This window comes from Lepidochelys kempii, chromosome 8 (genome assembly GCF_965140265.1).
Source record: "Lepidochelys kempii isolate rLepKem1 chromosome 8, rLepKem1.hap2, whole genome shotgun sequence".
Lineage (NCBI taxonomy): Eukaryota > Metazoa > Chordata > Testudines > Cheloniidae > Lepidochelys > Lepidochelys kempii.
In genome coordinates, this window is record NC_133263.1 from 15748995 (window position 1) to 15773220 (window position 24226).

The 24226-nt window shown below is 42.7% G+C and overlaps 1 protein-coding gene and 1 long non-coding RNA gene across 6 annotated transcripts in view; one reads left to right on the forward strand and one right to left on the reverse strand.

Moving 5' to 3' along the window:
- LOC140915648 (uncharacterized) overlaps window positions 1-24226 on the forward strand; it is an 80633-nt gene that overhangs the window by 46012 nt on the left and 10395 nt on the right. For both annotated transcript variants that reach the window (XR_012160230.1, XR_012160229.1), the window contains exon 2: window positions 22887-22993. This is a non-coding gene — a long non-coding RNA (uncharacterized lncRNA). The remainder of the gene's footprint in view (window positions 1-22886; window positions 22994-24226) is intronic.
- The window catches only part of SHROOM1 (shroom family member 1), a 75001-nt gene that overhangs the window by 38507 nt on the left and 12268 nt on the right, over window positions 1-24226 (reverse strand). For 2 of the 4 annotated variants that reach the window (XM_073355662.1, XM_073355663.1), the window contains one exon: window positions 23419-23588. The exons of 1 other annotated variant lie outside the window; for it this stretch is intronic. The gene's annotated coding sequence lies outside the window, so the exon portion shown is untranslated. Of the gene's footprint in view, window positions 1-21492; window positions 21593-23418; window positions 23589-24226 lie in introns of all 4 variants that reach the window. One more of the 4 variants, XM_073355664.1, reaches the window with a different exon arrangement.

Below are 24226 nucleotides of genomic sequence, written 5' to 3' on the forward strand. Positions count from 1 at the left end.
AGTCACCAGTCACAGTACAAAAATCACCATCACGGTTGATACTAACGGACAATCTTATTGGATATCTCAGCCAAGAGGCCAAGGACTGAATGTGCTCAGGAGCCTTCGCTATCTCAGACTTCCTGGGCAAGTCATTTGCATGCCAATTTAGAAGCTACATGTGCTCAGCATCTCTGAAAATCAGGACACAATCTCTTTGCTTCTTAGTTTCCACTTCTGTAAAAAGGAGATAAAAATATCTAAATGCTGCTATTGTTGTTGTTATTATAATCAAGGATTTGAACCTCCAGGGCCTTCAATTTCACTAGCAGCAAATTGACTTAAAAATTAGAAGTAACATAAGGAAATACAGCTGATGATGACACCTACTCTGGAAAGCTATATATGTTCCTTGCCAGTTATCCATATCTGACATGCAAAATTGTCATCTGAAGGTATTATATAGTACATAGATTCATAGATATTAAGGTCAGAAGGGACCATTATGATCATCTAGTCTGACCTCCTGCACAATGCAGGCCACAGAATCTCACCCACCCACTCCTGCTATAAACCCCTCACCTATGTCTGAGCTACTGAAGTTCTCAAATCATGATTTAAAGACTTCAAGGAGTAGATAATCCTCCAGTAAGTGACCCGTGCCCCATGCTACAGAGGAAGGCGAAAAACCCCCAGGGCCTCTTCCAATCTGCCCTGGAGGAAAATTCCTTCCCGACCCCAAATATGGCAATCAGCTGAACCCTGAGCATATGGGCAAGATTCACCAGCCAGATACCCAGGAAAGAATTCTCTGTAGTAACTCAGATCCCACCCCATCTAACATCCTATCACAGGCCATTGGGCCTATTTACCATGAATATTAAAGATCTATTCATTGCCAAAATCATGTTATCCCATCATACCATCTCCTCCATAAACTTACCGAGTTTAATCTTAAAGCCAGATAGGTCTTTTGCCCCCTCTGCTTCCCTTAGAAGGCTATTCCAAAACTTCACTCCTCTGATGGTTAGAAATCTTCATCTAATTTCAAGTCTAAACTTCCCAATGACCAGTTTATATCCATTTGTTCTTGTGTCCACATTGGTACTGAGCTTAAATAATTCCTCTCCCTCCCAGGTATTTATCCCTCTGATATATTTATAGAGAGCAATCGTATCTCCCCTCAACCTTCTTTTGGTTAGACTAAACAAGCCAAGCTCCTTGAGTCTCCTTTCATAAGACAAGTTTTCCATTCCTCGGATCATCCTAGTAGCCCTTCTCTGTACCTGTTCCAGTTTGAATTCATCCTTCGTAAACATGGGAGACCAGAACTGCACACAGTATTCCAGGTGAGGTCTCACCAGTGCCTTGTATAAACGGTACTAAAACCTCATTATCTCTACTGGAAATACCTCACCTGATGCATCCCAAGACCTCATTAGCTTTCTTCACGGCCATATCACATTGGCGGCTCAAAGTCATCCTGTGATCAACCAATACTCCAAGGTCCTTCTCCTCCTCCATTACTTCTAATTGATGCGTCCCCAGCTTATAACTAAAATTCTTGTTATTAATCCCTAAATGCATGGTGTGCAGGAACAAAGGTATTGCAAATCTGCTGCTTTTACTGCACTCTCTGAAGTCTTGCAAATGTCCTGAGCAGTTTGGAAAAGGACAAGACCAATGACTGATGTCCAGATCTCTTCTACTTTTTAGGCCAAATCTTGGCTATCCTTACTCAAGCAAGATTCCCACAGACTTCAGAGGGAATGGTGCCTGAGCAATGATGCTGGAATGTCCTTTGGGCAGCTTCTTATCTTGCATAACTCGATGACTACCTGTTGGATAAGGAGGTGTCAGAGTAAAGGGTTTGGTGGCCAGTCCCAAAAGGTATTTTGTTCTAAAGATCATAGGTTTGATCTCTGGCCACGGATTTAACAAGGAGGATCAGAAATTGCTGCTCACAACAATGGTTTGAGAGAACAATGCTCAGCATCTAGCCGAGTTTGATTTTTTAATAAGAACAGTCAGTCACCATATACATCTCTATCATCGCTGAATTCAGTGACATTCCTTATTCAGCCTCACAAATTTCTTGCAGTTTCAGATATCTTGATTCTCATCTGCACTAAACAGTTCCTTATCTCTGAAAGCACTTCCAGTGGGGAATGTTCTAGTAAAATAAATCATTGTCTCTGCTCCTTTCCGAATGCTCCTGTCATATTCTTCACATCTTTCCCACTCCATCCCTTCTTACCTCCCCATCTTGACTCCCACCCCCATGTTCCAGATCTAGTTCATTTGATCCTGTAAATTATTGTTGTCATGATTTTGTGTGTTACTTTTCCAGGCAACCAGAATAGACTCACTATGAAAACATTCAAGAGCATTTTTAAAGAATAGACTCTTGAAATGTCAGATTAAAAATATACATGATCATGTATATTTTTAGATTTAATCATGTTCAATCTGAATCAAGAATTTTTTTAATCTAGTATCAGGGAAGGAATCTAAACAAAAACTCAATCTAACGAGAGGGGAAAAAAAACAAAGAAAAAAAAAGACTCCCACCTTTAGATGACTGACTCCCACTAATTTTCCCCAAGACTTCCTGTTTCTGATATTCCTAAAGAATTTCTCCTTCTACCTTAAACACTACTCATGTAAAATGATCACTAATAAAAGGAACATGAAACTTCATAGGCCTAAATCTCGACTTACTTCACTGGCATAAATCAACCGTAACTCAATTTAAAACCAGTGTAAGTAAGAGGAGAATCAGATTTTCTGTTTCAAAGATCTGCTTTGAAAAATTATGTGCATCTAAGAATCACCTCTCTCCAGACCAGTCCCGCAAATTAAAGCCAGTGTGGCCGTAATGTAACACTCTGCATCTGTTTAAGAAAACCAGGCTACAAAGATTCATTTGTTGGCAACACTAACTTGCAACAGCCGAGCCCGTTTTGTTTTATTTAACTTACTGGATTGTGCAATGCCCAAGCCTGACTGCAGAGCTATTATGTTTGAGATTGGATGGGAGCAATTAGGGACCTTTGATTCTCCCTCCCGTCCCCTGCCTCCCCCTTTTATGAAATTTCTGGATTCTATTCTCAGTTACCTCCTGTCACCTCTGCTTAGGACAGAAGTTGGCCTTTTCAGTGCAACAATAAATTATTTTAGTTTTTTTTCACTCAACTTATTTACATGGCCATTCTAAAAGAGGTGAAACTGGGATAAATCCAACATGTTCAAAGTCTGGATTTTACTGATAAGGGACTTGTTCTTGACTACATCAGGGTTATATTTCAAAATAATATGGAGTTTAGCATCAGCATTCCATAACCTCCCACTAGAAAGGACCCAATGGCATCACATAAGTGACATATTTCATCTGGTTCAGTCATCAAGCATGCTCCAATGGGTGACCACAGAACACAGGTGCATGCCTACAGAGTATATATCAAACAGCTGCAGAAATGCAGGGCTGCGATGTAGCTGGTGATGTGCAGTAAGGGAACTGGAAGCCCAGAATGAAAAGGTGAATTTAAGGCCAAACGATCCCCACCCAAATCTGTGCTTTGGTAATAGGTGCCTTACATAGATATCTGAGTGTAGCCATACATTCCTAAGACTCTCAGATGCAACCTTGCCCTGAGCAATGAAGCCTGAGCATTTGAGCCAGCCTAACAGCTCCAAAATGGTTGGCACTCTCATGGAGTTCTATGTACATTAGCATAGTTATTTCCCAAATACAGGTCTCCATTTTATTCACTGAGCAACTGAGGTAATGAATACATGCACTGACTTCATCCATGGTTCTGCTCAGTCAATTGTGCTGACAGGTTGGCTTTGAAAAACAGATCTCAATAACAGTCTTGTTGCAAGTCTGCACTCCTTCCCTCTGTTCATAATCTTGACTGAGTACAACAGCTAAACGGAGAGGAAAGAATCTTGCAAGCTCTGTTCTCTAAAAGATCATTAGAGTACACCCAAAGGACTATTTCCTCCTTGATGCAGTAGTATAGTTCCTATATACATTAATGTTCAACAAGGAGACAAACCTATTGGTCTTCATGGAGAGAGGAAGCTGCATCACAAGAGACTCTAAACTAGAGCACATTCTGGAGGATTACCAGAAATAGCAGTCTCAGAAGATACTGGTTGATGGCTGCCTCCTCACTGGCAAGCAGGCATGATTGACTATGGGAAGATCAGGAAAGGCTATGAAATTCCCACAATCCCTCTGAACTACTTTGACATCTGAACGTATTGTCCTGGGATCCCCAATGGATTCCGTATTAAGGCAGGACAGTGGGGTAACGAACAGGCCAAGCTTGAATATGTGAAGTCTATGCAGCTGGTTGAACATTCCCTTCCATTGACTGGACTAAATGTGCTATTTGGCTCCAGGAAAATGAACCCCAGTAAAGGTCAGTCAGCACAGCCTATGCAGAACCTAAGAGATGGATTGAAAATCATGTTCATTAGAAGCAGAGTATGTCTGTTCCAACCACATCTGGTACTAGCAGATTGCACACTGTCCTTTACAAAACAATGATCGCCACCACCATCCCCGGGGCATATTTCCCAGACCAATCATAGTCGAGACATAAGGTATAATAAGAAGGATCTTGGATTAGAACCCGTCTTTCTGGACTTTTACTAGAGCTTGGGGTGAAGAAAGATGCTTTCTCAAGTCTGTGGGAGAGAGCTGGCAAGCAGAGAACTGGGATAAAGTGATCTGGTTTTATAAAGAATAGTAAATTTTCCAGCAGCTGTGTATATTTTCTTTAGTTGGAACAGAAAATTACTCTGAGAGACTTAACGACTGGCTCTATCAGTCGAAGAGGCCCAGCAAAGAGGAGGTTGCAGATTTCAGCTTTTCCATATTATCATTATCCTTTCCACAGACAGAAACTGCCGTCAAAACATAAACATTCTTCTCTCCTCCAGTTTCAGGATGGATAGATAGAAACACATTCACCAGGCGGATTACGCACAGTGTCCAATTTCTTTAACAAGAGTCCTGTTAAATCAACCCCCTGCGGCCCTGCTCTCACCACAGAGTCCTACCACATGAAATCCATGGTTACTGAGGAACTACTAAAACCATGGCATTAAGACTTGATAGAGATGTACTATGGGGATGATCCTACTCCCATTAAAGCTAACAGGAGTCTTTCCATTGACCTCAATGAAGTTTGAGATTGGACATTATGAGCTTCATTAATCTGGACTACAAGGCATGAGCAGTCACACTGCCTTGACTCCACTCAGAAAGGGCTTAATGTAAAACCTGGGATAGAGTCTCTTGTTTCATTATTCAAAAGGCTTGGTGCCTTCTGGAATCTGGGGAGAATGTCCCCAAGACATTATTTCCAGCTTATTTTAGACAATGGATGGGATGGTAAACACATGTGACAGTTAGTAGATTCTATAATATCTGATGGAGGAGGAGGGGAGAGAAATGAATATATAAAAGAGCAGAGGTGTCTGAACACAGAGTTACAGCTAACAGAATACAGTGGATGCCAATTAGTAACTAGTCAGTTCCCAGCAAAAGGTTGCTATTATCTGAAAGTTGCCAATAAGCAAAAGGCAGGTTTATGTGGCTGCAGCCAGGGAAGGAAGCATAGGAACATATCTTTGCACTTCCTTCCCTGGCTGCAGCCCCACAAACCTGCCTGCAGCCGGGGCCTTTTCTGTTTTTGGAAAAGAGCTGTCAATAAGCGGCATGACAGTTGCTAATATCCAAAACTTGTTAACGTGAAAGTCAATAGGATGGGACTGATTCTCAGGAAAAACGTTGCTAGGAGCCGAAAGTTGTCTTTATCTGGACGGCTAATAACCGGAGTCCACTGTGAAAACTAACAAGTTTAGTCACAGCACAAAAGAAGACACAAAGGATTGGGGTTTTAGTGTGTGAGATTTAGGAAACTGGATATACAAACCAGGTCTGCTGAAGACAGTTTCCTGTCTGCATCTCTCTGAGGTTTTAGTTTGCACATGCTAGCACTGCTCACAATAAGATAGAGTACGTTGCCTTTCTACAGCACCTCTTCTCAGAGGCTCTCGCAGCATTCTACAAACACTCACTGAACCAACCTCACAATCCCACAGTGAGGACAGTACTATCACCCCAGTTTTTCAGAAATGGAAACTACGGCAGAAAGAGGCTGAGGCCCAGATCCACAAGGATACTTAGGCACCTAAATCCCAGTTTTAGGCTCCACAAAACACCTGCTCAGCTGCCACCAAACCCTGCAGGTGCCAAAACTAACTCGGCATCTATGTGTTCAAAGTAAAAGTCCCCTAGGTTCCCTACATGCCTAGGTTTCTGCCACTGAGCATGCCTCACTCTAGACATCCAGATGCTTGTCTCCCACCTAAGAGCGAGCCATGAAGCCAAGGGAAGATAGGTGGGCACACACCTGTCTTGCCCGCAGAGCCCAATCTGGTAGGTATGCTCAGAGGCCATCTACTGCATCAGATCCCATCAAAATTCGGCTGAAGGAAAAGGTGACAGTGCTGCCACCCATCTTATCTTTTAGCCCAGTGGTTAAAACACTCACCTGGGATGCGGGAGACTAATTCCCTCCTCTGCCAGAAGGGGAGAATGGATTTGAAGAGGGCTCTCCCACCCCTCAGCAGAGGGCTCTAACTGGGATATTTTGATGTGGGGCTCCCTCCATCTCTCCTGTTGAAGCTGTCCCCCTGTGGATAAATAATTAAATAGTCCTTTGTGCTGGGGGATTGGATCCTGGGTGTCCCAGGTGGGTGCCCCAGCCAGCAGGCTATAGAGCACTCTCCAACTGTCTCTGGACAAGTCTCTCTTTCATTACTTATCCACAGGGGAACAGCTACAACAGGGGAGCCTGTCGGAGCCTCACTTCAGCCTGCTGCTTAGCTCTGTGGTTACAGCATGCTCCTGAGAGGTGGACACCCCTTTTCAAATACTCTTTTTCCCCTTTGGCAGAGGGGGCGAGCAGGGCCATCCCTAGTCATTGTGGTGCCCTATGCAGTCCCCCCGCTGGGGGGGCATACCCAGGCCTCTGCGGGGGGCGGAGGGGCTCTGCCCAAGGTCTGTGGGGGACAGGGAATAAACTGCCCTCCAGCACGAGCCAGCAGAGCAGGTTGGGGCCGGTCGCTCCACTTCCTGCCACACGGTGATTGCAGGGCAGGCCTGACTCCGCACTCACGGGACTGCGGGAAGTGGAGTGACCTGGCCCCAGCCTGCTCCACTCTGCTCCCCTGGCTCCCAGCCTTGGGACTTGCAGGGCAGAGGGAAACCGCTCCCCAGTACTCACCAGCGGCATGGCTGGGAGCTGGCAGAGCGGGGCTGGGCTGGGGCCGGGTCGCTCCACTTCCCGCCACCCCATGAGTGCAGGGCGCACCCGACCCCTGCTGCAGTCCCCCGGGACGTCCCTCAGGGGAAGAGGAGAAGTGGGGGCAGGGCTGAGGCAGAGCAGGGGTGGGCAGAGGTGGGGTGGGGGCGGGACAGGGGCAGGGGCAGCTTTCCTGGCTGGCTCAGCCGACCGGGGAATCGGGCTGGCTGCTGGAGCTGGAGCAGCACGCAGCTGCGTAGGGCACTAGGAAATTCGGGGCAATTTGGTGCCCAACATTTCCTGGTGCCCTACGCAGCTGCATAGTTTGCATATGGGTAAGGACGGCCCTGTGGGCGAGTAAACCTGGGTCTCCTACGTCCCAGGTGAGTTCTCTCTCCACTGGGCTAAAAGTTATAACAATGTGAGGCTGGTGCTCAACTCATTCTCACATGAAATGACTTAGCCACCTGACTCCAGGAGAGGGGTTCCCCATTGTAGATCACTAGCAGAGATTGGTGCCTCCCTGCAGCTGGGCCATAGGCACCTATCTCGGAGACAGGAGCAGGGTTTAGTCTACACCTCTCTGGCTGGCATCTCCCACTGGCTCTTTTTGTGGATCAGGCTATAAGGCCCCCCCCCCCTCTCCTCATTCATTATACTGGGACCCCAGGCACCTAACTCAGGCTTTGAGGGTCTCTTTGTTGCTTCAGTGATTTCCTATACCTAAACATTAGGGGTTGTGATGCTCAGCATCCCTTTGTGGATCTGGGCCTTAGCAACTTTCCCAAGGCCACAGCATGAAATTACAGCATGATTGGAAAGAGAATTGTAGTATTACTGGGTAGCTTTCCCTCCTTCCAGTCCTGTTCTTTAACTACAAGACACGTTTTGTATAATTTGGTAGCCACACAAGTGTATTTGACTTGTTCTTTCAAAGCCAAGTTGCCAGCCTACAAAATGCAATTATTAACAATAATACTGAGCACTTATATAGTGATTTGTACACATTAAGAGCAATGAATAAACATTAACTAAATAATCACATTTAGTGCCTAATGGAAACTAATGGCTTACTAACAACCTCACTGTTTTGACAACTACCCCTTTCCAAAGTCTCTCTTTCTTCAGTGTATTTCCTCCAGTTGTTAAACATCATTATAAATGTACTTGGACAAGAAACTAGTGTAATTATCCAATGTCCTCTGAACATTCAGTAGAGAAAGAAAACAAAACCACCAAACCCAAACCCAGATACACACACACTACAATAGAATGGTACCTGAGTATAATACTTGTCAGAGGAATGTATTTTCCCACATCCCACAGTTCTGTAAACTTCATAATCACTTCTACCTAATCTCGTGCTACACATTGCTATCAGTGGTTTCCACAAGAACAAATGAAACAAAGTGTTCCACTAGTTAAATCTACTATGAGAATATCAATTCGATAGGACAATGCAGGTTTAATAACAGGCTGCAGCCTGCAAATAACTCTGCAGCACTGGCTATAACTGGAAACCAGGATTAGACAGACAGAACAGTAAAGTAAAAAATAAAATTAAATACAATTTTAAAATGTGGTGGATGGGGGACAGAGGTGTGTGTCTGTGAGAGAAATGTAGGTTTGTTGCAATGTAATTTTGGAGCTTCGCTGGAGACTTGCGATAATAAGGCAGACTGCGTGACTTAGCCAAAGCCTAGCCAGTTGGCCTTGCCCTGCTTCTTAGAACCTATGGGTTTTTCAGTAGATAGAGGTAGGGGAAATCTCATTCATCCATTCATGTGGTTTACAAATTAATCTCAGAGGCAACCCAAGACATTTCACTCCCGGTAATACTTCACACGGCTGTAGCAGCTTCTGTCTAAGCATCTGAAAGGACTTTACAACCATTAATTTAGCCTCACTATACCCTGTGAGGTCAGGAACTATTATTATCCCTATTTTAGAGATTGGGAAACTCAGGCAGAGAGAGAGTAATCCCCAAGATCACACAGCAAATCAGTGGCAGATGTGAGAAGACAATTCAGGTGTCATCACTGCATAACCAACCTATAAAATGGAAAACATCACCCTCTGCCTGCCATTTCAATGCCAAGACTTTGCAAGATAAGAACCCCTCACTACTTTTTTTGAAACATTTTTATGTACATTTTCAAAATTCTTCCTCTCCAAATGTACCAAGTTACTTCTGAGGAACTTGCATTCACCTTTATTTTTCCAGCTGCTCAAACACTACAAAGGGTAATTCTCAGATAGTTTCAACTATAAACAATGTTTCCTGGAGCTGGATTTTCTATGAGCTGAATTCCTCTTGTGTGCCAGTGCAGGGACTAGGGGGCAGGCAAATTGCTCTTCCCTCATCCTGAAGCTGCCCTAAATTTATAGCTCAGTTCTCATTGTTCCTTGCAGCAGCTAGGCAATAGCTGGTTTCAGAGTAGCAGCCGTGTTAGTCTGTATTCGCAAAAAGAAAAGGAGTACTTGTATCTCCTCACTGTATTTTCCACTGAATTCATCCGATGAAGTGAGCTGTAGCTCACGAAAGCTTATGCTCAAATAAATTGGTTAGTCTCTAAGGTGCCACAAGTACTCCTGTTCTTTAGGCAATAGCTGAGGCATAGGAATTCCCCAGCCACATCTCCCCCTGCCCCCAGCACATCTCTTGAGCCAGTGGTTCCTGGGGAGGTTGCAAAACCAGCTTAGTGCTTACCAGAGAGGCTACTTATGCTGGGGTTAATTCCCCAGAGGGACTACATAGCTGCATTGCAGCCTGACTTGCGAGGACACAGCCAACTACAAAGGTGCCATAGAGCACTGATGAATTGGTCTCCACACAAAACAAAGTGTTTTTAACCCACAGTGTAATAAGCCCTTGTGAAAAGAAAAGGAGGACTTGTGGCACCTTAGAGACTAACCAATTTATTTGAGCATGAGTTTTCGTGAGCTACAGCTCACTTCATCGGATACATACTGTGGAAACTGCAGAAGACATTATATACACAGAGACCATGAAACAATACCTCCTCCCACCCCACTTTCCTGCTGGTAATAGCTTATCTAAAAAGAAAAGGAGTACTTGTGGCACCCTAGAGACTAACCAATTTATTTGAGCATGAGCTTTTGTGAGCTACAGCTCAGTATTTGTGTGTGTGGTTTTTGGATGGGGGTGGGGGGGTGAGAAAACCTGGATTTGTGCTGGAAATGGCCCACCTTGATTATCATACACATTTTAAAGAGAGTGGTCACTTTGGATGGGCTATTACCAGCAGGAGAGTGAGTTTGTATATGGGGTGGCGGAGGGTGAGAAAACCTGGATTTGTGCTGGAAATGGCCCAACTTGATGATCACTTTAGATAAGCTATTACCAGCGGGAGAGTGGGGTGGGAGGAGGTATTGTTTCATGGTCTCTGTGTATATAATGTCTTCTGCAGTTTCCACAGTATGCATCCGATGAAGTGAGCTGTAGCTCACGAAAGCTCATGCTCAAATAAATTGGTTCGTCTCTAAGGTGCCACAAGTACTCCTTTTCTTTTTGCGAATACAGACTAACACGGCTGTTACTCTGAAGCCCTTGTGGGTTCCTTTGGGCATGGCCTCTACATTTAACCTGTTTTATAGAAAATTTCAAAAAAGTACTCATATGCCTCAGCTGCAAGACCTTCTCTTCACTATTTATCATGTACCTCGATTCCTTTTACCATGCAAATAAACGCATACTCTCAGATTTGGGCCCAGCCCTGCAGGCATGAGATGACCCCCAGTGATAAAAACCTGCAAGCAGAGCTCCTGCATCTGTACTAGCTTGAGCAATATAGGAGATAGAAATGCCCTATTAGATCATCTTTCTCCACCTTGTGCACAGGATTGTTCCCTGCAGTCTTGGGTTCATGAAACAGTGTCGGTTTCAACAACTCTGAAGTTTAATTTTTTCCGGTAAATTTCATTCTAGCCTTGTAGATTTAGTCCAATCATTTGTCACTGTCACGAGTTTTCCAGTGAAAAAGGTCAAGACTCTTGTCATCAACAGCTTCTGCCCCCAAGTGGGTGATACCTCCTGTGATTGCATGCCCCTAAAGTCAGCCTTGCTCTTGAGGCAAAACACTTCAAAACGTGGCTTTAATAGTTTCCAAAAGTGTTTCCTGCCCCTTGATCTGTTTTCCTGTGGGCAGCCCCAGCAAAGCTCTCTTTGAATGATAGCAAATGGATTCTGGCAGCAGGCACACTGGAGGTAATCAGAGAGCCAAGTTACTCCTCAATGGGTAGTATGGACAATGTACTTCTACAGAAAACACAGTTTCCTTTTCCCATTCTCCTCACTCTGTCCTTCTGTTGCAATATCTCTGTAATTACCCCATTACTCTGTCCTTCCTAGGGTAGCATCACGGGGCCCCCAAACCTTTTCACTTTATGGCCTCACAGAACCACCACTTTCTCGCACAGACTAAGAAGGAATCTCTTAGGCCCTGGATCAGCTGAATCTACACTCTGCCCAGATTCACAGCAAATGAGACACTGGGCAACACGGAGTAACTGCAGCTCCACTTTCTGTTATTCAGTATCTGCACAAAACAGATAGGGATGTACATATCATAGTGATTGATGCATTCTAAATAGAGAGATTAGACAAGATGGAGCCACCTAAAATACTCACACACACTACACTGGTATCTGATTATTCACCAAAGGCGGGTCAATGGACTGAATTAACCCTCTCAGGCTTTGAACCTTTGGTTCCAAGGAATCTAGATTGTTCATATGTTATAACCTCCAGTCTTTCACTTCAAAATACTGAGGTAACACATTAGGGTCATATTCCAGGATCAGTCTTTGGAAAGATCTGAAAGACGATGGCTGAGAAATTCTAAAAACAGGACTCGACACATCTTTCAATGGGATTCAGATAGGTGTCAGGGAAGTGGCTTCCTACTCTACCATGTGACTTGGACGTCTCATGTAAACAGTACAGCATTATGCAGTTCATAGAGATTAAATACCATCCACATTCTGAAGCCATTTTCTTCTGTAATTTATCTGCTCAACAAGTGGAAACTGTTCTTTGATTGATTACCTTCCACCATGCTCGGTGTTGGTGCTGCATTGGAAAGGAAAGGAAAGCAAACAGCAACCACAGATATTTCATTATCTTGCTAGTCAATTATTAATTAGAGTTTCATTTTTGGCCATCCATTTGACCAGTGATCATAACTCCTGCACTATATGTTGCTTTGCTGGGTGAACAGAACTGAAAACTTCCATGAACCTGGGAACAAATCAGAAGAAGCAGCTGGAAGGAACACTCATCGGGAGCTAGTATGCAGTGGTTCTATTTGTTTCCCATAGAAATGTAGTTACTCCCTGTGACGTCGTGTTCAGGTCCTTTGTCACTCCAGAGAGAGGACTCTGAAGATCTACCATCCTTGTCCCATGGTTTTCTTAGGAGGAGGCTGCACCAAGCCAGCCAACAGTCTTGGGTTTCAGGAATTTTTTTCCCAGGCAGGGTTCAAAGGCAGCCATGGGAAGCATTGCTAGCTGAGAGTTGATTGAATGCAACTGAAAGTATTTCATCTCAGCTAAGAAGAATGTGCTACTCTCTGGGATGAGGGTTGGGGAGGAAGGGCAAGGGATTGTACATATGTCAGGACAGGATGCTCTGGGGAAACATAATAGCTACCCTCTATGGTTTGCCTTTTAAGTTTACTGTTTGTAAAACTGTATGGAAGGAATGCGGTTGGAAGCTTGATTAAATCAGAACCCCTGCAGTAAAACCCTAATTTTCCACAGCCAGGGCATAGATTCACTCAAGAGCTATACGAAAGAAAAACAATCCCAGTCCAGTACTATATTACACAATATAGGCTCCTACTCTAAGAGGATAAAAGTGTCACACTTTTAGGTAGAGGCCATTCATAAAATAACCCAAAATAGCCAATCCAGTAGCACTATCACTCCTACTTGAACTGTCAAATGGTTAATTACAGAACCTCCTGGGCAATAAGGCTCAACTTGTGAAAAGCACTAATGTCAAGGGAAAACTGGAAAAGAACATCCTTTTAAACATCCTTTAAACGTTCATCCCCTTTGTGGCTAGATTTAATTTTTTATAAAGGGCTCCCTGGAGCAATTCTGGTCTTGTTTTTAAATTGACTTCACCACATTCTCTGAGCAGGCGATGGTGAAGTCACTACAGTAAAGACTGAGAACACTGTTTATAGTTTAGTGAAGAGAAAAAGCAGGCAGAGGATGTGGGTTATTTTGATGCATAAATCATGCTGGACCTCTGAAACTGCCTGTCTGTTGAGTGTAAAGGGCATATAGGAACTTCCTGATTACAGCCCTGGGTTTGTTAATTTGAGATTTTTCTGGAAGCAGCAATCCAGGCTCTTTTAAAAAAATAAAATAAGTCACAAACTACCAAAAATCTGTTTCCAAACAGCCACAATTTATTACCAGTAATTTTCAAGCACCTACAAAAGGGATGACTGACTTGTCAAAGCTTTGCAGACACAAAGACCGAGATCCTCAAAGCTATTTAGCTACCTAACTCCCACTGAAATCAATGACAGTTAGATGCCTACATACCTTTGAGATCTGGGTCAAAGGCCTATCCTACTCCTGGACCTTCCTGACTAAAAAAAGGAATAATATACCCAACAACCAAAGCTGGAAAACACAGAGGTGGAGCTCATTATTTTATAGTTTTAAAATCTCTCTTCTGAAAGCTTTTCAGGAGTATGCACTGACAGTCTATCCCCCAGTCAGGGAAGATGGATAGATCAGTAGTCTGGCACCATGCTGGGTCTTGGGAGAACTGGGTTCAATTCTCTGTCCTGCCATAAGCTTCCAGGTGCCCTTCAGTATGTCACTTATGGCCAGATTTTTACAGCTATAGTAACTCCTCGCTTAACGTTGTAGTTCTGTTCCTGAAAAATGCGACTAAGTGAAACGATGTTAAGCGAATCCAATTTCCCCATAAGAATTAATGTAAATAGGGAGGAGTTAAGTTCCAGGGAAATTTTTTTTCACCAGACAAAAGACATATATATAACACACACACACACACACACACACACACACAGAGTATAAGTTTTAAACAAACAATTTAATACTGTACACACAAGGATGATTGTGAAGCTTGGTTGAGGTGGTGGAGTCAGAGGGTGGGATATTTCCCAGGGAATGCCTTACTGCTAAATTTCAGAGGGGTAGCCATGTTAGTCTGTTTCAGCCAAACCAATGAGGAGTCTTGTAGCACCTTAAAGACTAACAAATTTATTAGAGCATAAGCTTTTGTGGGCTCTGACCCACTTCTTCAGATGTATGGAGAAGAGGGTCATAGCCCACAAACGCTTATGCTCTAATAAATTTGTTAGTCTTTAAGGTGCTACAAGACTCCCCGTTGTTTTTACTGTTAAACGATGAACTAGCAGTAGGCTGAGCCCTCAAGGGTTAACACATTGTTGTTAATGTAACCTCATACTCTACAAGGCAGCACAAATGGAGGGAGGGGAGACAGCATGGCAGACAGAGACTGAGACACACACCCTGTGTGTAGGGTGACCAGATGTCCCAATTTTATAGGGACAGTCCTGGTTTTTGGAGCTTTTTCTTACATAGGCACTTATTAGCCCCCAACCCCATCCTGATTTTTCACACTTGCTATCTGGTCACCCTACCTGTGTGTGTGTGTGTGTGTGTGTGAGTGTGAGAGAGATGGATGCACATTGCCCCTTTAAGTACTCTAAGCCCCCATCAGCTCGCTCCAAAGGGCTGCTCTTCCTGCAAGCAGTGGACAAAGCAGGCAGCTGCCAAACAGGAGCATTGAGCAATTTTAAACGAGCACGTTCCCTAATTGATCAGCAACATAACAACGAAACAACTTTAAGTGAGGAGTTACTGTATTTCAGTGCTTTTCTTCCAGCACCAGGGATGAAGAACAGCCTCTCTGAATGGAACGAAGGGGAGCACTGGTCATAGATTCCAGTTTGTTCACCGCATGCTGTGAGCAGGAAGGCTCTGAGGGTGGACAAAGTGTTGCCTCCATGAAAAGGAACTTGAGTCTGGCTGCTCTGTCCTTTTTGGGATGGGGTTTAAAACCATTATGAATGTGACATCTGTCACTAACCCGTGATTCCCCCAGGCATTTAAGACAGGAGGGGTGCAGATCACTCACAGGCACAGGTCTGCTGCAAGAGAGACAAGACTTGAAACCTGGAGACCAAGGCATGACCCTAGCACAGGTACACAGTTGGGAACTGGGGAAACCAAAGTCTTAAAAACTAAAACCTAACTTTCTAAATATAGCTTTACATGCTCTAAACTAGGCAAAAAATGGGTGCTTGCAAAAACACAGGCTCCAACCACCATCACAGGGGGTAAGAAGGAACTTCGGGGGCTCAGTGGCAGCTCCGACCCTTATACCTTTGCACAGAAGTGTGAGGCAGCAGAGGGTGCTCATGCTACCCTGATGGATGCTGCTGAGGGGAAAAAAATATCCAGCAACTGTGCACAGGATGTGCACACACCTACAGTGGAATGGACATGGGCAATCACTCGGAGAGGAACAGAATTTCCTACCTCACAGGATGTTGTGATGTGGAAACTACAGAACCTGAACCACCAAAAAAGAAAATCAACCTTCTGCTGCTGGCATCTGACTCAGATGATGAAAATGAACGTGTCGGTCCGCACTGCTTCGGATCGTTATCGAGCAGCACCCGTCATCAGCGTGGACACGTCCTCTGGAATGGTGGTTGAAACACGAAGGGACATATGAATCTTTAGCACATCTGGCATATAAATATCTTGCGACATTAGCTACAACAGTGCCATGCAAAGGTCTGTTTTCACTGTCAGGTGACATTGTGAACAAGAGGCAGGCAGCATTATCTCCTCCTGCAAATGTAAACACACTGATTTGTCTGAGCGATTGGCTGAACAAAAAAATAGGACAGAATGGACTTGTAGGCTCTAAAGTTTTACATTGTTTTATTTTTGAATGCAGGTTTTTTTGTACCTAATTCTACATTTGTAAGGTCAACTTCCTGATAAAGAGACTGCACTACAGGACTTGTATTAGGTGAACTGAAAAACACTATTTCTTTTGTGAGCTACAGCTCACTTCATCGGATGCATACTGTGGAAAATACAGCAGATGTTTTTATACACACAGACCATGAAAAAATGGGTGTTTATCACTTCAAAAGGTTTTCTCTCCCCCCACCCCACTCTCCTGCTGGTAATAGCTTATCTAAAGTGATCGCTCTCCTTACAATGTGTATGATAATCAAGGTGAGCCATTTCCAGCACAAATCCAGGTTTGGTTAGTCTCTACGGTGCCACAAGTACTCCTTTTCTTTTTGCAAATACAGACTAACACGGCTGCTACTCTGAAAACTATTTCTTTTGTTTTTTTACAGTGCAAATATTTGTAATAAAAAATAAATATAAAGTGAGCACTTTGTATTCTGGGTTATAATTGAATAGATTTGAAAATGTAGAAAATATCCAAAAATATTTAAATAAATGGTATGCTATGATCGTTTAACAGTGTGATTAATTGCTTGACAGCCCTAATTGCCTATTTTTAAAAAAAAAACAAACATAAAAAAAGACTCTGGCACTTCTCAAATATTTTTCACCCAATGGATGGAAAAGTGTTTCACAAGTATTAACAAGTAAAGCCCATAACGTCTGTGTGTTAGCTCCAGTCAGTAAGAGTTACAAGTATCACTTCAGTCACTCCTGAAATGCAGCCATCTCTAAGACAGAGTGCAGTTTATCATATCGTTGTTTAGGGCAGGAAGTGAAGAAGAATGACTTTCTAGGATGCGGACACTAACCATTCCCCTGCTCTTACAAAAACTGTCACAGCATCTTCAACGATCACCAATGGTCAAGGTGTCTGTCTTGCATCTTATCCTAAAGAGACAGTACTTCCCACCACACAGCACCTGCTAACGCCCTGCAGAAGCATTGGTTTTTAGTAACAATTCAGAGGGAGTACCACCACCTTTTGAGTCATCAGCACTGTTTCCTGCAGCAGCTTGGCATTCCTGGGAGATGAACCCACCTCAGTGAACCAGGCTCAGAATTGTCAACCCCAAGGGCTCAAAAATCGTGGGTCAGGCCCTAAAGATCAGAAGATTTGCTTAAAAACACATGAGATTTTGTAAGAGTAATATATTTTAGGTTCTTTTTATTTGACTTAGGGTTTCTGACCCTTTGGGGTGCGCTCGCTTCACGTTTTCAAGCTTCTCTCTATGATCGTGACAGCTAAAAAGTAGATTTTTTTTAAAAATGAAAGCCAAGATTCTCAGGCAATCTTTTCATTCCTGCAACTCAGGCTTTAAGAAAAAACACATGAAAGTTTGCAATCAAAATTGCAAGAGCTGGCAACAATGCATGCTTACTTTGTGAACTTTCTAAAGTTCACAAAGACAGGATCACAGCACCACAAGGTGATATGGCAGTATTACAACAGGCCAAAAATTGCCTCTTCAGTCTACACTATAAATCTATTACCTGAACTGTATATCTTTCGTATGTATTCTGCACTCCTACTGTGTTACTTCGAATGACACTGACATCCATTGGTAGAAGGAGCGTAGAATGTGCAATCATGGTGTACAACAGATCTAGGAGAAGAGATTTTGCCCACCGTACTAGCACTTTGCACTGAGGTAGTTCTTTATTCTGTTCTTTATTTCCGTCACCTCTGTTAAGTTTTCAATAATTATAGACATGTCAGCCAAATTTTAAGTCAAAATGACTCCTAACAACATTGACAATTTTTCCTCCTTCAACTTCACACACAACAAACTGGTTGCTACCCAGCCTGATGAAGAAGATTTTAATCAAGCATAAAGTGAAAAAGGAGCAGGTAAAGAGAATTAACAGGCCAGATGGGCACATAACAGGAGAAAATGTGAAAATAAATGAAAGAAAAAGATAATCCAATAAGTACTCTATTCAAGATATATTTCATTACCCCATAGCACTCAAAATCTTATGCACACCTGGCTGTGTAACCTGCTTTAATGTATGCTCAAGAAAGCAGAACTCAAAATGAGGGTAAAATGCTGAAAACACAAATACCGACCGCTACTTGTAAAAACCTTAAATCACCCACTGGGGATATTTCCTTAGAATGTTATTTTTGTTACATGGCACCAGCAGGGCTACAGATGGCTGCTGAGAGTGTTGGCTTCGAAAACTAGGTCAGCGGATACACAAATGCAGAGTTAAAAAAAAAAATTCATATTTTTCCCCCAAGATCATCCAGATAACAGCAGCCTGACAGCCGCAGAATAAAACTGCTGGAAAACGTCTCCTAATGACAGACATCACAGATATGGTTACACTGACTAGTGAATCAACCTAGTTAGTAGGGCGGAAAATTGAAATACTGATCTCACAGACATACTTATTCTTTTCTCATTGGAATCCTTCCTACTCGAGTTAATCCCCGATCACTGCATTAGAGCAGGAGAATGTTGTAGTTATTCAGTATTTTCTACGAATTAGTTAATGTTTGTACAGGACTTTGTAGATGTATGGCAATATTAAATGCCCATTATTTTAACAAGCCTTGCAAATGCATCATGGGCCAAATCCCAAAGGCTCTCACTAGGGTTTTAAATCATTCTTCACTCAGGCAAAGCTGCAAGGAGAGTTTGTCCCCATTAAAATAGACTAACAGACACAAAGTCTACTCACCCGATTTGACTGTAATGATGACCACAACAACAACGAGAATTATATTATTACAATGGTGACTAAATGCCCCCCCCCTTGAGATAGGGGCCCGATTTGCTAGCCACTGCACAACCATGTAGGGTATGTCTATACTCACACTAGCTCTCATCGAGCTTGTGTGCTAAAAACAATAGTAGTAGCTGGGGTAGCACTGGCGGCAGCTAGCGGTGGCGTGGACTAGCTGCCCCGAGTACTTATCCACTGGGCTCAGGCAGGTTTGTACTGAAGCATTGCTAGCCCATGTCACCACTTGTCACTGCCCCGGCTACACGAATATTCTTAGCGCTCTAGCTCAATGAGAGCTAGTGCGAGAAGGTACGAAAGCTGAGAATTACACCTCCCAGTGTAGATGTAGCCATAGAGACACACCCTGCCCCTGGACACTTTGAAGTCTAAATGGATGAAACAAAGGGTGAGAAGAGGAAGAGAGGTACGGAGAGGGGAAGTGACTTGCTCAAGGTCACACAACAGCTCAGAGCTGGGAACAGAATCCAAGTCTCTAGACTTCCAAGAGACAGTGCTGCCTTCTTTTCCTCCTCCCTGGTGAGTATTACCCAGGCACATAGGTGTAACTGAGAATAGGAGTGTGGGTTTGCAAATGCACTGAAAGTGAATAGAAGAGTTTTGACCTATAAGACCACCTAGTACTCTGGGATGAAGGCAGGGTTGCCGACTCTGCTCCTCTGGCTGGCACAATGAAACCTTTGCCAGTAAGAGGAAGGTTCATCTGTGTGAGAGACAGAACTTTCCTGGGGTTGGTCAGACTGTGGAATGAACTACCCCAGGAACGAAGGACCATCATAAACCTCTCCACCTTACGCTCCAAGTGCCAGGTGCATTTGTTCACCCTGCCTTCTCTAACATAATCACACAGCAAAGTGACATTAAAAAAAAACAACTTTGTAAACCAAAACACTCCACTGCATACACAATTCTTTCTCTGGGTAGAAGATGAGAAAATAAGCCACAAGAGACAGATATCAGGATGTGTCTATACAAGGGCTGGAAAGTGCTTGAGGAGATATAACTGCACTAGCTCTGATTGAAACAGAAGTATATAGGCAGCAGTATGAGTGCTGGGAGGGGCTAGCAACCCTAAGTACAATCCTGGTCGAGACCCGTACTGGGGTGACTAGACCGTGACACTGTTCATGCCACAGTAGCTACTTCTATTTTTAGCTTGATCAGAGCTAATGCGGGTATCTCTTCTTGAACTGGAATTTACACCTTCCAGCTCCCGTGCAGACCTCCCCTCAGACACATCACTAAATGCATACTGGAAGGCGCTCAGATACCCTGGTAATGAGCATATAGAATAGAATAGACTGTGACAATGATTTTATGAAGTCTGCAGATTTTATGAAGTCCCTTTACCTCAGTTCATGTTCAACTGTGTTTAAATTTGGTTTTCCAAGACAACACCATTTTAAAAACTGAATTGGGTTTATCAACCAGAACATGAACACCAAATCCTTGTGTTGTTTTAAATACTTGTCTGGTACTGAAGTGGTTCATGAATCTTTAAGTCTGAACAATCAAGTCATGTTTCAAAGTCCCATTAGAAAATAAAAACAAACATCACACAAGTTTCCCACATGTTCCTTTTTAAGGACATACATACAACTTGTGTTCTATTGAAAGCAAAAACCTAAAACTTATTCATTCTTTATTAGCTTCAGCTGGAGGGGCTGCTCATTCCGAAAACTGCAGGACAGTGTTTTATACTTTAATATTAGCCCCAGAGTCCTGCCTTCATTGTTACAGAAGACAAAAAGATGAAAGAAATATTAGAAAATTTACAACTTTAGGCTGCCTTAACTACTGGTCTATAGGCAGTGGAGTAACTACTCACATTTGAAGATTATGGGTAGAAGCACAAGGTTTGGGATAGTACATATTATGGAGTTTGAAGTGATTTGGTAAAACAGAAGCCACTTGATTCATCAGGTGACCAAAAGATCAAGGACATTTAACAAATTACATTTCAGATCATCTAACCTTGAAGTTGTTGCAGCTCAGAAAGCGTAGGGTCCCTTAACTTTCCTATATGGTAGCCAATAAAGCTAATACTTACCCACAATGAGACTGCTAGAATATCATGTGCAATTCTGGATGCTATGTTACAAGAAAGATGCCAATAAATTAGAGGAACTTCACAGAGATCAATAAGAATATTAATGGATTGGGAGGGATTGGTTTATTATATATGATCAAAAGAATAAATTAGCCTAAATGATGGCTAAAGGAAAATATAACTAAGTACAAATGTATGAAGGACTTAAATCCTATTAAAGAGATCAAATTGTTTAAGCATTAAAATTAGTGCCATGACACTGGGCAAAGGAAAAATTTAAGCCTAGAATGTGACAAATTCCCTCTTGAGGGAACACATCATATACGAAATATCAGGCATTACATTTCATTTGATACATACTGTGAATCCAGATCATCATAATTTGTTGGAGGAAAGTGCCCTATTCCAAACAGATGTGATTTATTTGCTATATGGATAGTTTTCATTCATGCAGCACTACCTGAAGGGAGAAAGGATGAGTTTAGCCTTCATAATCCACCTGATATGGTGACTAAGGGCATAAAGATAGAACACTGTCTGAATGAAGGAGTTGCAGCTGTAGCTAAATGTGGACAGGAAATCAGACTGAAGTTCCCAGAGGAGGCAGGTAGCTTTGAAATTATATAATTTGTGATTTGCTATAATTATTTGTTGTAATTTTTAGGAAATTTCATTTTTACCTTTGGCCTCCTCAGGATGATAGCATTACGGGCCTCAACCTGCAGAGTGCTAAGAGCTTCATGTGAGGTGCTGAGACTGTCAACTCATTTTGAAGCCAATGGGACCTGACATCTCCTACTGCATCACAGGAGACACTCAACGTTTTACAGGATAGGACTGTGTAAGAGCAATGATTTTGCAGCTCTGTGTCGCCCTGTATGAGGCAGCACCATTCAACCAAGCTGCTTCTTTTGTGACAGCTATCTGCTAGTGTGCACTTCAGGGGCTCAGACTGATGGTGTTGGCTCTGGTCCTCCAACAAAAGGAAAAAACAGATACATGTTCCTCTGTGATTTGTTTTATTTATACTGTTTCTGTACTTATAGGGCCAAGACTTTCAGAGGGAGTTGTGTTTATTGTCACATATGCATACACAACTGTACACAAATGAACACAGACAGACTATGTGGTTCTCAATCTCTTACACTAACTAAACAGACTGTCCTACCTAATGTAACCACACAGAATCTCAGTAGTCTTTCAAACGGAGTAGAGAAAGCCCCATCACTTGCGTCATTTAAAACTAGCCTAGGTGAAGGTGCAACATGGATAAGCAAATTTCTGCTCATAGCCTCAGTCCTGAATCAGTGGAACCACTGAGAGAGGTCTCTGTGGCATCCAAACCATGGCAGCAGGGATACCAAAGTAATGGCAGTTGTAGGTGTTGTGATGTGACCACTGAGCCATTGGCAATTGGATGAGATCACCAACTTGAAATGCAGTTTAGGGCTAGGTTCTGCTCCCATGGACATCTAGGGTCAGGCTATTATTAGGTAAGAAGCAGAGACAGAACGGCCAGCCAGCTATAAGAAGCTGTTATTGCCTAAAAGTCTGTTGCCTTCCCCTCACCATCCCACCTTTTCTTCTACAGATAACAGTATTATATGTCTGGGACTTAAATGTAATAATAATTCCCATTTCAGAGAGTCAATCAGGAAACATGTCTGTAGCTAAGTACTGATAAGAAACAGTATTGCAAAACTCTAATAAAACACAGTCCCTAGCAAACTGCAATCCATTTGTTTCTCTTCCAGGGAAAAGAGTGAAACAAGTAAAACAAGAGAGGGATGTTTTAGTTCCCAGGAGACAAGGACCCAGCTGAAGAGACACAACAACAGCTAAGGCCTGCTTTTGTCATCAGGTATGCATTCCTTTCTTTGTATACTAAAAAAAATAAATAAATAAAGAGGGCTTCTGTTGGTATGTTGATATAGTTACACAGCAAGGGCAGAGCCAGCTCTCTGTTTTCTCTCACAACACTCAGGCACAATGGTGTCCTTATTACAGGGAGCCTAAATAAATAATACAGCCGTCAGACATAAGAAAGGGAAGGAGCATTACAATATTAAGTTCCAAAACCAGAATGGGGGACCTTTTCCTACTGAGCAAAGACAACTTAGCCCAGTATGATTTGGAAACCCATCAACTTAGACAATGGTCTGATCTAGCAGTTCTTTCACGGGCAAAAATTCCATTGTCCCAATAGGGTTACACCAATTACCCCAACTGAGGATCTGGCCCATTTGCTTGAATTCAGGGTACTGACTGAAAGCAGAAGTTACTTACCTTACATGTTTTTTGTTGGTGCTTCCTTGACTTCAGTGGGAGTTTTGATTGTACAAAGACAGCACTATCTGGCCCAACCTCTCTCTCTTGAATGCAGATCTGACTCATTAATCTTTTGAGGACTGCGGGCATATCTTCACATTCTGCTAAGCGTTCATTTGGCTGGTAGTCTGGAAAATGCCAGTTAATCATTTAAAGTTTGGAATCTCTCTGAACTTCAGAAGACATTGGGAGGGCAGAACAACATATAAATCCATTAAATTCCCCACCTGTCATCTTTGTGACCCTGACCTTTAAAATGGGATTTTGTGTGTTTAAACATTTATATTTTACTAAGAAGAATTTCTTTTTACTAACTAAAAATTTCACTGTCAGCCAAGTGCCTGATCCAGTAAGAGTTCTGAGTGCTGAAGAAATACAAGATTAAGTCCCAAGAATGTTAACTCATGGATGGTAAAGTTATAAATAATGAGGAATAAATAATATTAACAGAAAAACAAGAGACATAAGGATTTGACTTTTATGGAAATTATTTCTTACATGTCTGAAATGTAAGACACATTATAATTTGTTCACTGTATTTTTAGTTTCATAACTTAACATGTCGGAGACTAATTATATTAACAAGAGAGGGAACACTACAGTTCTGTAGGAGATAGACTGGGAAATTAAGGTTGAAAGCCTCACTTACTTTCTCATGTAATAACAGACATAATGACAGAAGATTTTATATCCAATTGACAAACCTGGCTAAACTTGTAAGTGTTATCAATTAAGTGGAAAGAAACAAGAAGGATTTGATCAGATT